Raw genomic sequence first — 13,349 nt, forward strand, 5'->3', positions numbered from 1 at the left:
AAAAAAAAAAAAAAAAAAAAAAAAAAAAAAAAAAAAAAATTGTTTTTGTCACTTAAAAAATGTTTTTCTTTTTTAAAAAGAAAAATCTTCAAGCCTGTAATCCCAGCACTTTGGGAGGCCGAGACGGGTGGATCACGAGGTCAGGAGATCGAGACCATCCTGGCTAATACGGTGAAACCCTGTCTCTACTTAAAAATACAAAAAACTAGCCGGGCGACGAGGCGGGCGCCTGTAGTCCCAGCTACTCGGGAGGCTGAGGCAGGAGAATGGCGTTAACCTGGGAGGCGGAGCTTGTAGTGAGCTGAGATCCGGCCATTGCACTCCAGCCTGGGTGGCAGAGCAAGACTCCGTGTCAAAAAAAAAAAAAAAGAAAAATCTTGCCCTCTGTGTACATCACTGTGTTTTCAACAATGTCTGTTTTCCTTTGTGCCGCTTGCACATCATGTTCACTTCTGCAAATTTTAACATTCTTTTTCACTTCTCTCTGGGCCCTGCTGTCTCATGTTTCGTCAACAGGAAGAAAAGCACGTCTTCATGTTTGTTTTTTTAAATTAATTTGTTTGTTTGTTTGTTTGTTTGAGACGGAGTCTCGCTCTGTCGCCCAGGCTGGAGTGCAGTGGCACGATCTCGGCTCACTGCAAGCTCCGCCTCCCGGGTTCACGCCATTCTCCTGCCTCAGTCTCCTGAGTAGCTGGGACTACCGGCCCCCCCGCCACCACGCCCGGCTAATTTTTTGTATTTTTAGTAGAGACGGGTTTTCACCGTGTTAGCCAGGATGGTGTCAAACTGCTGACCCCATCATCCGCCCGCCTTGGCCTTCCAACATGCTGGGATTACAGGCGTGAGCCACCGCACCCGACTGTCTCCATGTTTTATTTTATCTTCCTTGACGCTTATATTTCTGCTTTGTGTTCTTTTAATTCATGACAATGTGTTTGGTCTCAACTTTTATTAGCTCTATGGTGAGAATGCTTTATCTACTGTTTGTTTTGTGGGGGCAGGGGGTGGGTATTCCCATCTTTTCTTTTCTTTTTTTTTTTAATAGTTCCTATGCTAGTTTTTATTTCATTTTAGGTCAACTTTAAATAAGGTAAGTTCTCATCTATTTACTGGAGTTTTGTGTGAGAGAGGCCAGGATGGTATTCATGGTCAGCAGGAACTCTCTTCATAAGACAGGGTTATGTGCTGCCTGTGTGAATAAACTTTATGTTTTGCTTCTCTGCAGCCTCCTCGAGGTCAGCCCCAATGAGGTGTCACAATGCAGTCTCTCCCCCTTCTCCTTCCTCAACTACAGACTACTTCCTGAAAAACATGATTTGTTTATGATATTTCTTGCTCAAATCCACTTCCTCAGCTTTTTCTTAGTACCAAACTGAACAGAAAAGTTCCCACCACCGGAACCTCATTCCATTGTTGCAAACAAAAAAGATTATTGATTTTTCATCTTAGGCTATGCATTTCACGTTAGAGTCATGTATTCTGCTGGCTCTGTACATTTCTGTTTGATCTTCACTGCTTTTAGAAGACCTTTTTTCTACTTTAGTTTCAAATGTCTTCTAGTTGCATCAGATATAGAGTTGACATTACCGTTTCTCATTCTTCTTATTACTTTTGGGTGGCTAGGCAGTAAAGACCTACATTCTTTGCCATATTAATACCTGGATAAGATCAGAAGATCATTTTGCATTAATTCTGCCTGGCATTTAGTAGATTCTTCCAATCCAAGTCCTTCTTTAGCTCTGGGAAATGTTCTTTTATTTCTTTGATAATTGTCTCCCTTTTATTCTTACAGTCCTATAGCTCTATACTGTATAATTTTAGTTATATTTATCTTCTGTGTCTCTTAATATTGCTGTAATTTTTCTTTTTTTCTTTCTTTTTTTTTTTTTTTTTGAGACAAAGTCTTGCTCTGTTGCCAGGCTGGAGTGCAGTGGCGTGATCTAGGTTCACTGCAAGCTCAGCCTCCTGGGTTCACACCATTCTCCCGCCTCAGCCTCCGAGTAGCTGGGACTACAGTCGCCCACCACCATGCCTGCTAATTTTAGTGTTTTTAGTGGAGACGGGGTTTCACCATGTTAGCCAGGATGGTCTTGATCTCCTGACCTCATGATCCGCCCACCTCGGCCTCTCAAAGTGCTGGGATTACAGGCTTGAGCCACTGCGCCTGGTCTATTGATGTACTTTTCCTTTCTTTCGTTTTTTCTTTTTTGCATAAATTTTGGAAAAGTCTCGCAGCTCAGTTTTCCAACTCATTAATTGTATATTCACCCCAAGTATTGGATTTAACAATTTTTTTTTTTTTTTTTTTTTTTTGAGAAGGAGTCTCACTCCATCACCCAGACTGGAGTGCAGTGGTGCAATATCGGCTCACTGCAACCTCGGCCTCCTGGGTTCAAGCAATTCTCCTGCCTCAGCCTCCCGAGTAGCTGAGATTACAGGTGCCTGTCACCACGCCTAGGTTTTGTATTTTAAGTAGAGATGGGGTTTCACCATGTTGGCCAGGCTAGTCTTGAAATCCTGACCTCAAACAATCCACCCCTGTTGGCCTCCAAAAGTGCTGGGATTATAGGCGTGAGCCACCGTGCCCAGCCGTAATAATGTTTGAAAATTTCCATGAATTCTGGTTGTGTTTTATAGCAGCTGTCTCTTGTTTTACTGTGATATGCTTTAAAGCAACTCTGAGGATATGAACTATGTTTAATTTCAAGTTTTTATCTGTTTCCATTGACTATTTTTTTTTAAGTGGGCTAGTTCTATTTGTTAAATTTGGTGCTGTCTTTAATGCTCTAGGTTTCTCCAAATGTTTGTTGATTCTTGTTTTTTTTTGTTCCATTTATAGGAACAGAATTTCAGTCTAGACTGAAATTCATAGCCGGATGCATTTCCTCACTTCAAATGAGAACTCCTGTTTACCTGGCAGTGAATGCAAGTTTTGATTACAAGAATCTGCCTCATGGGATTTGGTAGGGATAGGCAGACTCTGTAGGTAACGTCTCTTCTTAGAATGGTTTCCTGACCCTCCAGGGTATTGTCCTTTTCCTCTGACCTTAGCTTACTCTGGAACAGTGGTATGTTGGTAAATGTTTGACAACCAGCTCTGGGTGGAGTAGGGGAAGTCCTAATCTGCAGCATTTCCTGATTTCCATGCAATGTAAAATCTCCCACCCTAGCCAATTTCAAGCTAGCAACGTAACATCACTGAGAGGCGAGCTGAGAAGAGATGTGCACACTAGATTCTTAAGAGACTGACTTCATTTAGCACACCATTGCTGTGGGGCTGCTGCACTACGTCAGAAAACTATATCCATGATTCTTGTTGAAGCCCAAACAATGGAGCCAGCTTCTCCAAGAGCAACTCCAGGAATTGATGGGGACTTAGGGGTATGGCTCCGTTATTTCCTCAGTTAACAAAGTACTTTGTTCCCTTGAATGGTTTTAGGCTCTTATGCTCTCCTAGATTTTTCTATCAATTCCATGTTTTTAATTTTTTTTGAAAAATTCCTTTCTATGTTGTTTGCTGGAAGCACCTTTTCTGGTTTTCCTGTGCGGCTTTGAATTTATTTTTCTATTTCTTTGTGATTTCAGTGGAATTTGGAGAAGGAATGGCAAAGCAGAAGTCCTTCTCCTATTTCATGCCTTAGCTTGTTTTTATTGGAAGTCACTTTCTCTTTCGTCTCAGAGGCTGATTTCCCTCCCATAACCAATGATTTTCCTCTAAGCTCATTATCCTGAATGATGGTTTAACTAACCAAGGCTACTGGCTGCTGAGGGGTTTCTGAGGAAACTTGGGTAGCCTGTTTGAGGCCATCTGCCTCTCCACCTGGGCTCTAGTTGTGGAGTACACCACTCTGTTCATGGAGGCCATGCACATTGGCCAAAGAGCAGCCCAGGTGCAAAAGGATCCATATGAGCATTTTCCATTTTCACAGTTCAAATAAGAGGACTTCCCATATTTATTTAGAAGGTAGTTGAAAGTGGTCAGCCCCAGATCTCCTCCATGTGACTCTTTGGTTGATGCTACCTGTACCTCAACACTTGGAAGGCCCGTTCTGGCCAGGAGCACCTTTCACTTTACTCTGGAAACATGGGCAGGTGGGCACAGAATAGAGTGAGTCTGTCCCTGAGGCAGGAACTCCTTCAGGCTAACTTTGTGACAGACACTGTTCTAAGTCTTCAGGTGAGTTAACTCATTTAGTCTTCAAGACAATCCTCTGAGGTAGGTATTATTATCATCGTTAGTTTACAGACACAGAAACTGAGACACAGAAAGGCCCTTTAGCCACTCAGTGGTTGGGGCAGGACTGAAACTCAAGAAGTCTTGTGATAGTTGTAATGAGTTAGTCGTGATGGTGGCTACCAGGTAGGTGTGTGGACAGGTAGGTAGTGGCCTCTCCTCCGATGGAAAACTCCCAAAGCACCGTGAAACAGTCTGGTAGCTGTAGTTGCCGAGGTGTGTAGGGGCATCAGTGAGCTCAGCAGACTGTGTTCCAAGCCACATTAAAGAGGCAAATTTATCGCAAGCCTATCCCCTAGAGACAGAATGTGTTTTCCAAAAGTGGGCAAAACACTGTGTCCCATCCCACATGCTGTTCTTATAGTGTAACTTTGATAGTACATTCCTATTTAGAGATGGAAGTCCATGTTTCCTCCCTTTGATGTTGGGCAGAATTGTGACTACAATGAAAATAATGCTATATGGCCTTTGAGGCTAGGTCCTAAAAGGTAATGCAATATACATATAGTTCTCTTGGAACATTTAATCTCGAAATCCGACCACCACACTGTGAAGAAGGCTGCAGCCCATGGAGAAGTTCACACAGCCAGAAACTGAGGCCCAAGGCTCACATCCCCAGCTGAGCTCCTGGCCTACAGCCAGCCCCAAGGTGCCGTCATGTGAATGAGACATTTTGAAAGTGGATTCCTCAGGCCCAGTCAAGCCATTCCTGCCAATAAAATGTGGAACAGATATGTGATTCCTTTTTAAGACCTCCCGAAATAACAGATTCATAAGCAACAATAAAGGACTGTTGTTGTTTTAAGCCACTAGGTTTCGGAGTGGTTTGTCATGTAGCCATAGATACATTCCTGGATATTACCTGCTTGTCTCCAAAAAATCCAAAACTCAGTCTAATAGGTGGGACTTCCCCTGAGGGCTCTGGCACTCATCAAATTTTCCCCATAACTTTCACCAAATTATTGAGCTGCTCCAGGAGAGGAAGAATATAAAGAGAATATTTACAATCTTCCTTTATTTCATTTATTTTTAAATCTTTTTTTTTTTGAGATGGAGTCTCATCCTGTTGCCCAGGCTGGTGTGCAGTGGCAGAATCTTGGCTCACCGCAACCTCCATCTTGGGTTCAAGCGATTCTCCTGCCTCAGCCTCCTGAGTAGCTGGGATTACAGCATGCGTCACCACACCTGGTTAATTGTTTTTGTATTTTAGTAGAGACGGGATGTCACCATGAAGGCCAGGCTGGTCTTGAACTCCTGACCTCAAGTGATCTGCTCACCTTGGCCTCCCAAAGTGCTGGGATTACAGGTGTGAGCCACCACACCCAGCTTACCTTGAAATCTTTAACCTATTTAGAATATAGTTTAGATGAGTCATAACATAAGAATCTAACTTTATTTTGTTTCTAGTTACAACAGTTAAAATTTTCATCGTTTTGCTATTGATTTAAAATATCACCTTTATCATAAATTGGGCCCCCTAAAGACAGTATTATCAAGGTAAAGTTAAGCACAAAATAAACCTATACACAGAAGGGGATAGAAAGGAAATCTGCTAATTTGACCTTCACACTAGATGGAGAAAATCTCTGCTAAAAATTCATAACCACAAACTAGGACTTACATGAATGTGCAGCCTGAGTTCATGCTACTTAAAAAAAAATCAACCAACAGTCAAGCAGAAAATGTATTTCAAAGTGGCCCTGGGTTGCTTGTATGCCAAGTAAGTAGCAGAGGCAAACATAAATTATCTCTGAACAACAATAATTTCAACACATGCCTCAAGAACTTCCACGAATAAAGTTCCAAGAAACATGAAATAAGCAAATTTAAAAATCACGAAACATTAGGAAACCAGGCACCATAAATAAAAGAGAATCATACATACAAAGAATTCAGATATTAAAATGATCAGACACAGAGTATAAACAACTATGTTGGCTGGGCGCAGTGGCTCATGCCTGTAATCCTGGCACTTTGGTAGGCCAAGGTGGGAGGACCACTTGAGGTTAGGAGTTCAAGACCAGCTTGGGCAACATGGTGTGATCCTGTCTCTAACTACAATAAAAAACTTACCCAGGCATGATAGCATGTGCCTGCAGTCCTAGCTACTCAGGAAGCTCTCTTGAGCCCAGTAGTTTGAGGCTGCAGTGAGCTATAATCATATCACCGCACTCCAGCTCAGGCAACAGGGTGAGACCCTGTCTCTAAAAAGAAATAAAAAAATATGTTTAACATGTTTACACACAAAAAAAGAAATTGAAAATAATAAGCAAGGAAATAAGAGACTATATAAAGTAACCAGATTTGAAAAAGCATCAACTAGAACTTTTATTTCAATACAATAAATAAAATTAAAGACTCAATGGAAAAATTAAGCGGAGGAATAAACAGAACTGAAGACAGAATTAGTGAACTGGAAGATAGATATCTGAAGACATTGAGAAAGAGATAAAAATATTAAAAAGTGGCCAGGCCCGGTGGCTCATGCCTGTAATCCCAGCACTTTGGGAGGCCGAGGTGGGTGGATCACTTGAGGTCAGGAGTTTAAGACTAGCCTGGCCAATGTGGTGAAACCCCATCTCTACTAAAAACACAACAAATTAGCAGGGTGTGGTGGTAGGCACCTGTAATCCCAGCTACTCGGGAGGCTGAAACAGGAGAATTGCTTGAACCCAGGAGATAGAGGTAGCAGTGAGCCAAGATCTCACCACTGCACTCCAGTCTGGGTGACAGAGCAAGACCCTATCTATCTATCTATCTATTTATCTATCTATCTATCATCTAAAAGTTATTAAAAGACAGATAACAGAGTGAGGTCTAACAAACATTTTATGATATTCCACAAGTAGACGAGAAAATATTCAATGTTTTAGAAGTGGACTGGTAAAAATTATTAATAGGTATTAATCTGCATACCTGGCAAGACCAATGTCTCCCAAGCAGGATAAATTAGAAATATTTCCACAAACAGGATAAATTGGAAGGATTTCCACACTGTTTTATGATCTTAGAAACAAAGAGAAAAGCAGATGACCTACCAAAAAAATTTTAAAAAAGGTAATTCGCTGGGCATGGTGGCTCACACCTATAATCTCAGCACTTTGGGAGGCCGAGGTAGGCAGATCACCTGAGGTCGGGAGTTGGAAACCAGCCTGTCCAACATGGAGAAATCCCGTCTCTGCTAAAAATACAAAAAAATTAGCTGGGCATGGTGGCACATGCCTGTAATCCCAGCTACTCAGGAGGCTGAGGCAGGAGAATCGCTTGAACACAGGAGGCGGAGGTTTTGGTGAGCCAAGATCGTGCCATTGCACTCCAGCCTGGGCAACAATAGTGAAACTCAGTCTCAAAATAAAATAAAATAAAATAAATAAATAAAATAAAATAAAATAAATAAAATAAAATAATAAAATAAAATAAAAATAAAATAAAATTTTAAAAAAGGTAATTAGATTGAGGACTTACTTCTCAACAACAATTTAAGGCTCAAGACAATGGAATGATATCTTCAATGTGCTAAGAGAAAATAAATGTCAACCTAGAATTATCTGCACAGTGAAAAGATCTTTCAAGAAAGAAAGCAGAATTAAAAAAAATTAGGCAGGCAAAAATAGAATTTACTACAAATGGTGAAATGGTTTGGCTGTGTCCCCATTGAAATCTCATCTTGAACTGTAGTTTCCATAATCCTCATGTGTCGTGGGAGGGACCCAGTGCGAGGTAATTTAATCATGGGGGTGGTTATCCTTACGTTGTTCTTGTGATAGTTGCCATGAGACCTGATGGTTTTATAAGGTTCTTTTCCCCCTTTTGCTTGGCACTTCTTCCCTGCCACCATGTGAAGAAGGACCGACTAATATAAATGGATCTTCACTAAAGAAAATTCTGGCCAGGTGCAGTGGCTCATGCCTGTAATCCCAACACTTTGGGAGGCTGAGGCAGGTAGATCACGAGGTCAGAAGTGCAAGACCAGCCTGGCCAACATGGTGAAACCTTGCCTCTACTAAAAATACAAAAATTAGACAGGTATGGTGGCCGTGCGCCTGTAGTCCCAGCTACTCGGGAGGCTGAGGCAGGAGAACTGCTTGAACCCGGGAGGCAGAGGTTGCAGTGAGCCAAGATCGTGCCACTGCACTCCAGCCTGGGCAACACAGAGAGACTCTGTCTCAAAACAAAAACAACAACAAAAAAGAAAATTCTAAAGTATGGGCTGGGCGTGGTGGCTCTTGCCTGTAATCCCAGCACTTTGGGAGGCCAAGGTCGGCAGATTACCTGAGGTCAAGAGTTCTAGACCAGCCTGGTCAATGTGGTGAAACTCCATCTCTACTAAAAATACAAAAATTATCCAGGTATGGTGGTGCACGCCTATAGTCCCAGTAACTTGGGAGGCTGAGCCAGGAGAATTGCTTGAAGCAGGGAGATGGAGGTTGCAGTGAGGCAAGATCATGCCACTGCACTCCAGCCTGGGCGATAGAGTGAGACTCCATCTCAAAAAAAATCCCAAAAACCAAAACCAAAAAACAACATGGAATGAGTAGAAGAGGAAGGATGATATAAATGTCAATTAGTGCTAAGTAGTTTCAGAAAAGAAAAAGGATTATAGCAGCCACTCATGGTCTCTTCCTTGCCTTGTTATTAAAATACTATATATGTTAACCAATTTTCTTTTCTCTTTCTTTCTGATGAATCAATGGTAATTCAAAAACTTAATCCTTAGAATATAAGATATCAAGGTACAGTTGATACCAGGAATTTAAAAAAAATCTATTCAGAAATCAAACTGGATTTGTTTGCTCTAGTTCTTTGAGCCCCTTTCTGAATCAAATAAATGCCCACCAAGGCTCTGAAGCCTATGGGTGGGGCAAGGAAAGTAGAGAGGAAAGAGGAGGTAGAAAAGAAGAAAAACCTATGCTAAATATTACCAATTTTTGACCCGAAGGAAAGTAGAGAGGAAAGAGGAGGCAGAAGAGAGGAAAAACCTATGCTAAATATTACCAATTTTGGCCTGATATAAAGCCAAAATTCCTTAAAATTACTTTCTTTGTACTGATATAAATGAATAAAGAATGGGACAGGAAAGACCTTCCCTATAGTAGAATGCCAACTTAAAAATGTAGAAAAACACAATTTGGTAATCCACATAGTAATAATTGACTCAAGGCAAGAAAAATCAATAAATGCTAAAACTACTGGAGGTGTAATGAAGAAAAAAGGATACAGTATTTGCAAGTTTCAAGTATTGGCCCACAAGATATTTATTAATTGCATAGAAGGTAGTAACTTTACATTTGAGAAACATAGTAGATAGCAAAACATGGTAGAGATCAAAGTTGACATTACTAATAATGGTACAAATTGGTATGTTTCCCTTGTAGAATAGTATTTCTGCCAACAATGCATATTTCTGGATCCAATATAAAGGAAACAGTAGATGAACCAAAGTCATGAGACATTCTACAAAACAACTGGTTTTTCCTCTTTAAAAATGTCAGTCATGAGAGACAATGGTCGAGGACTCTTTCCAGATTGGAAATGAAGAGACAAAGCCACCTGGATACAGTGAGTGACCTGGGAATTTTCTTTGCAAAGGTTGCAAATTGAGTCTTAATTTTGATCATTTTTCTATGGCTACGTAAGAGAATATATTAGGACATATATATGTCCTAATATATATATGTTTGCGGGATTTATGGATAAAGGGGCATTCTGTAACTTATTCTCAGGTGTTTCAGGGGGAAAAAGAGTTGTAGTTATTAACATTTATTTCCCTGTAAAAAATTACCCCAAAACGTATAGGCTAAGAACAACAATATTTACTCAATAATATTTACCCAAGTGAATAGCTTATATATGGTTGTTATAGAAACCAAGATGTTCAACAAGTAAAATGATAAACTGTAGCATATCCATATAATGGAATACAACGTAATAATAAAAAGGAATGAGCCACTGATTCATACAAAACTAATGAATCTTAAATGCATTTTGCTAAGAAACCAGATTCAAAAGGCTATATGATTCAATTTCTATGATATTGAAAAGACGAAACTATAGAGTTGGAAAATGGATCAGTGGCTTGCCAAGGAAGGGTGAGTGGTTGACTACAAAGTGCCTGTATGAAGGAATTTAGGGTGATGGAACTGTCTTGCATAGTGCTAGGGTAGTGAAGACATGTCTTGCTACATTTGTTAAAATAGAAGTTTTACTGCAAATGGATTTGAAAAATTAATCGGGAAATCGGGGGAGGTGGGAATCCAAGTATGAAATGCAGATTGAGAGAAGTGAATTTATTTGTCATAATCTCATTGAAAGTAATGATGAAAAAAGGAGCTGACCTAAGTCACTTTGGAAAATGGTGTAATTTGAAAATTATAAAATTACAAAAATCGTGTAATTCTGAAACTACGTTTACTAGAGTTGAACAAATAAGTAAACACACTGAAGATAATTGGAGCTAGGTTTATTACTTTCAGAAAAATAAATTATAAATAAGTAAAAGTGAAGGTGGAGGGGGAAGAGACTAGAATGGATTGTAGCTGAAGATATTTGAAGTTATATTTCTTTTCCTACAGTAATAGAGAAATGTAGATATGTGGGTATACATGGGTTCATATACACATATTTATTTCCTTGCCCTGCACAGAGAGGACTAGAATTTTGTGGCAGTAGCAGTTAACTCACACGGTGGCCCGATCTTGGTTTCTAAATGCTATCCTCCAATAAAAAGAACCAGGACTTCTTAGGGAAACAGCCAATTCTATGGCTGGGGCAGGAAATATACAAGATGAGCCTGGAGCATCATATAGTGCCAGAAAGTAAAGAAGTGACACAAAATAAAAAAGGATGGGAGTATGTCAAAAGTACACTGCTAGGTACAATGGCATGTGCCTGCAATCCTAACTACTTCGGAGGCTGAGGCAAGAGGATCACTTGAGCCCAGTTTGAGCCCAGCCTGGGCAGCATAGCAAGACCCTGTTTCTAAAACTAGCAAACAAACAATCCCTCCCCACCGACACACACACAGAGGAACTAATCTGAAAGTATTCCCAATAGTCTAACCCAGAACAAGCTGGGTGATGAAATGATGATAGTATTAGATTATAATCCAAAGAATACAACAAATATTCACAAATCCACACTAATATAAATTATTAAACAGATAAGAGAGAAGGAACAGTCTTCTTTAGAGAGGAATTCCAAATAGGATATGTAGATGCTCTCCCTTCCAGGAGGTGAGGTTTAATTCTTGTCCTCCAGAGTGTGGGCTGAACTTGATTAGCAGTTCAGACATTTGAAACTGATGGTATGAAGACCTTAAGGTTCTCCTCACTCTGTGATGAAGGAACAGAGAAGTCATGTGGCAGGGGGAGGGGGAAGGGGAAAGAGAGAAGGAGAGAGGGAGGAGACAGGGAGAGGGAGTGTATTTCCCAAAAGAGGAAGAGGGGAGAGGGAGAGGGAGACTGAGCTGGGAGATGTAGAAAGAGCCAGATGACACAGAAACCTGTGAAAATTTGATGGGCCCAAAAGAACTATAAGAAACAAACAATCTTACTATGTCAAGTATTTCTGCAAAGTATTGGGAACAGAGGTTGGAGAATATATGTTTAAGGGACCTTGGGATTAAAGGAAATAAAGATATCTAAAAGGTAGAAGGTCTTAGGTAACTTTGAATTTACATGTACAGGTTATCTTTTATGTTTCCCAAGAAGAAGATAGAAGCTTTCTGAGGTATCTGTGAATCTTCCTATTCAACAAAATCGTTTTTATTGGGTCCGGGTGCGGTGGCTCACGCCTGTAACCCCAGCACTTTGGGAGGCTGAGGTGAGTGTATCACTTGAGGTCAGGAGTTTGAGGCCAGTCTGGCCAACATGGTGAAACACCATCTCTACTAAAAATATTTAAAAATTAGCCAGTGTGGTGGCGCACCACTGTAATTCCAGCTACTCAGGAGTCTGAGCCAGGTGAATCACTGGAACCCGGGAAGCAGAGGTTGTAGTGAGCTGAGATCGCGCCACTGTACTCCAGCCTCAGTGACAGAGTGACAGAGTGAGATTACATCTCCAAAATTTTTTTTTTTTTTTTTTGAGGCGGAGTCTTGCTCTGTGGCCCGGACTGGAGTGCAGTGGCCGGATCTCAGCTCACTGCAAGCTCCGCCTCCCGGGTTTAGGCCATTCTCCTGCCTCAGCCTCCCGAGTAGCTGAGACTACAGGTGCCCGCCACCTCGCCCAGCTAGTTTTTGTATTTTTAGTAGAGACGGGGTTTCACCGTGTTAGCCAGGATGGTCTCGATCTCCTGACCTTGTGATCCGCCCGTCTCGGCCTCCCAAAGTGCTGGGATTACAGGCTTGAGCCACCGCGCCCGGCCCAAAATTTTTCTTTTTAAATTGGTACATTATTATTCAATATTAAATACAAAGCTACAGGAATTTAACTTTCAGTCACAAAACAAATGCGCTGCAGACAGAAAATGGATTAGTTGAACAGTAAATGTATAGTAATACCACACATCCCACCATTTATGTACAAACTTCTGGTAGATAGAAAAATTTGAAGTAGCCATCTATTTTTCTTTTTCTTTTTTGTTTTTCCTTTTGCCAGATTTGCAAGTAAGATTAAATTGGTGGCTTTGGAAGATTAGAAAAAGTAACAATGCCAAATAAAACTTTCTTCTGACAATATGATGATATAACTGGAATGGCAATTCCTATCAGAAAGCCACAGAAGATAGCTTAGTACTGATCTCTGGTACAGCAGAAAGCCTGAAAAATAGATATTAAATAACTCCACTTAGCTGGTTGCCAACGAACACTTGAGGGGCTCCTGTCTTTATTAATCATCTTTAATTTGGGATTATGACAGTTCATTCGTTCGGCTGATGAAACTATAAGACTTAACCAAATTAGATAATGGGTTAGGGACTAGTGGGCACCTTGTTCCTTCATTAAACCTAAGTGAGTCTTAACGGAATGTTTCTCTTGTTTCTTTCCCACCCCCGATGTGTGAGCCAAATCAGAGTGGGGAAATGCTCCCCACACCAACAGTGTGCAGTCTTGACTACCATCATCAGGACTCTATGTTGTGGCATAGCAAACCTCACCATCAGACAGCAACAAGCA

This window comes from Piliocolobus tephrosceles, chromosome 4 (genome assembly GCF_002776525.5).
Source record: "Piliocolobus tephrosceles isolate RC106 chromosome 4, ASM277652v3, whole genome shotgun sequence".
In the NCBI taxonomy this organism is placed as follows: Eukaryota; Metazoa; Chordata; class Mammalia; order Primates; family Cercopithecidae; genus Piliocolobus; species Piliocolobus tephrosceles.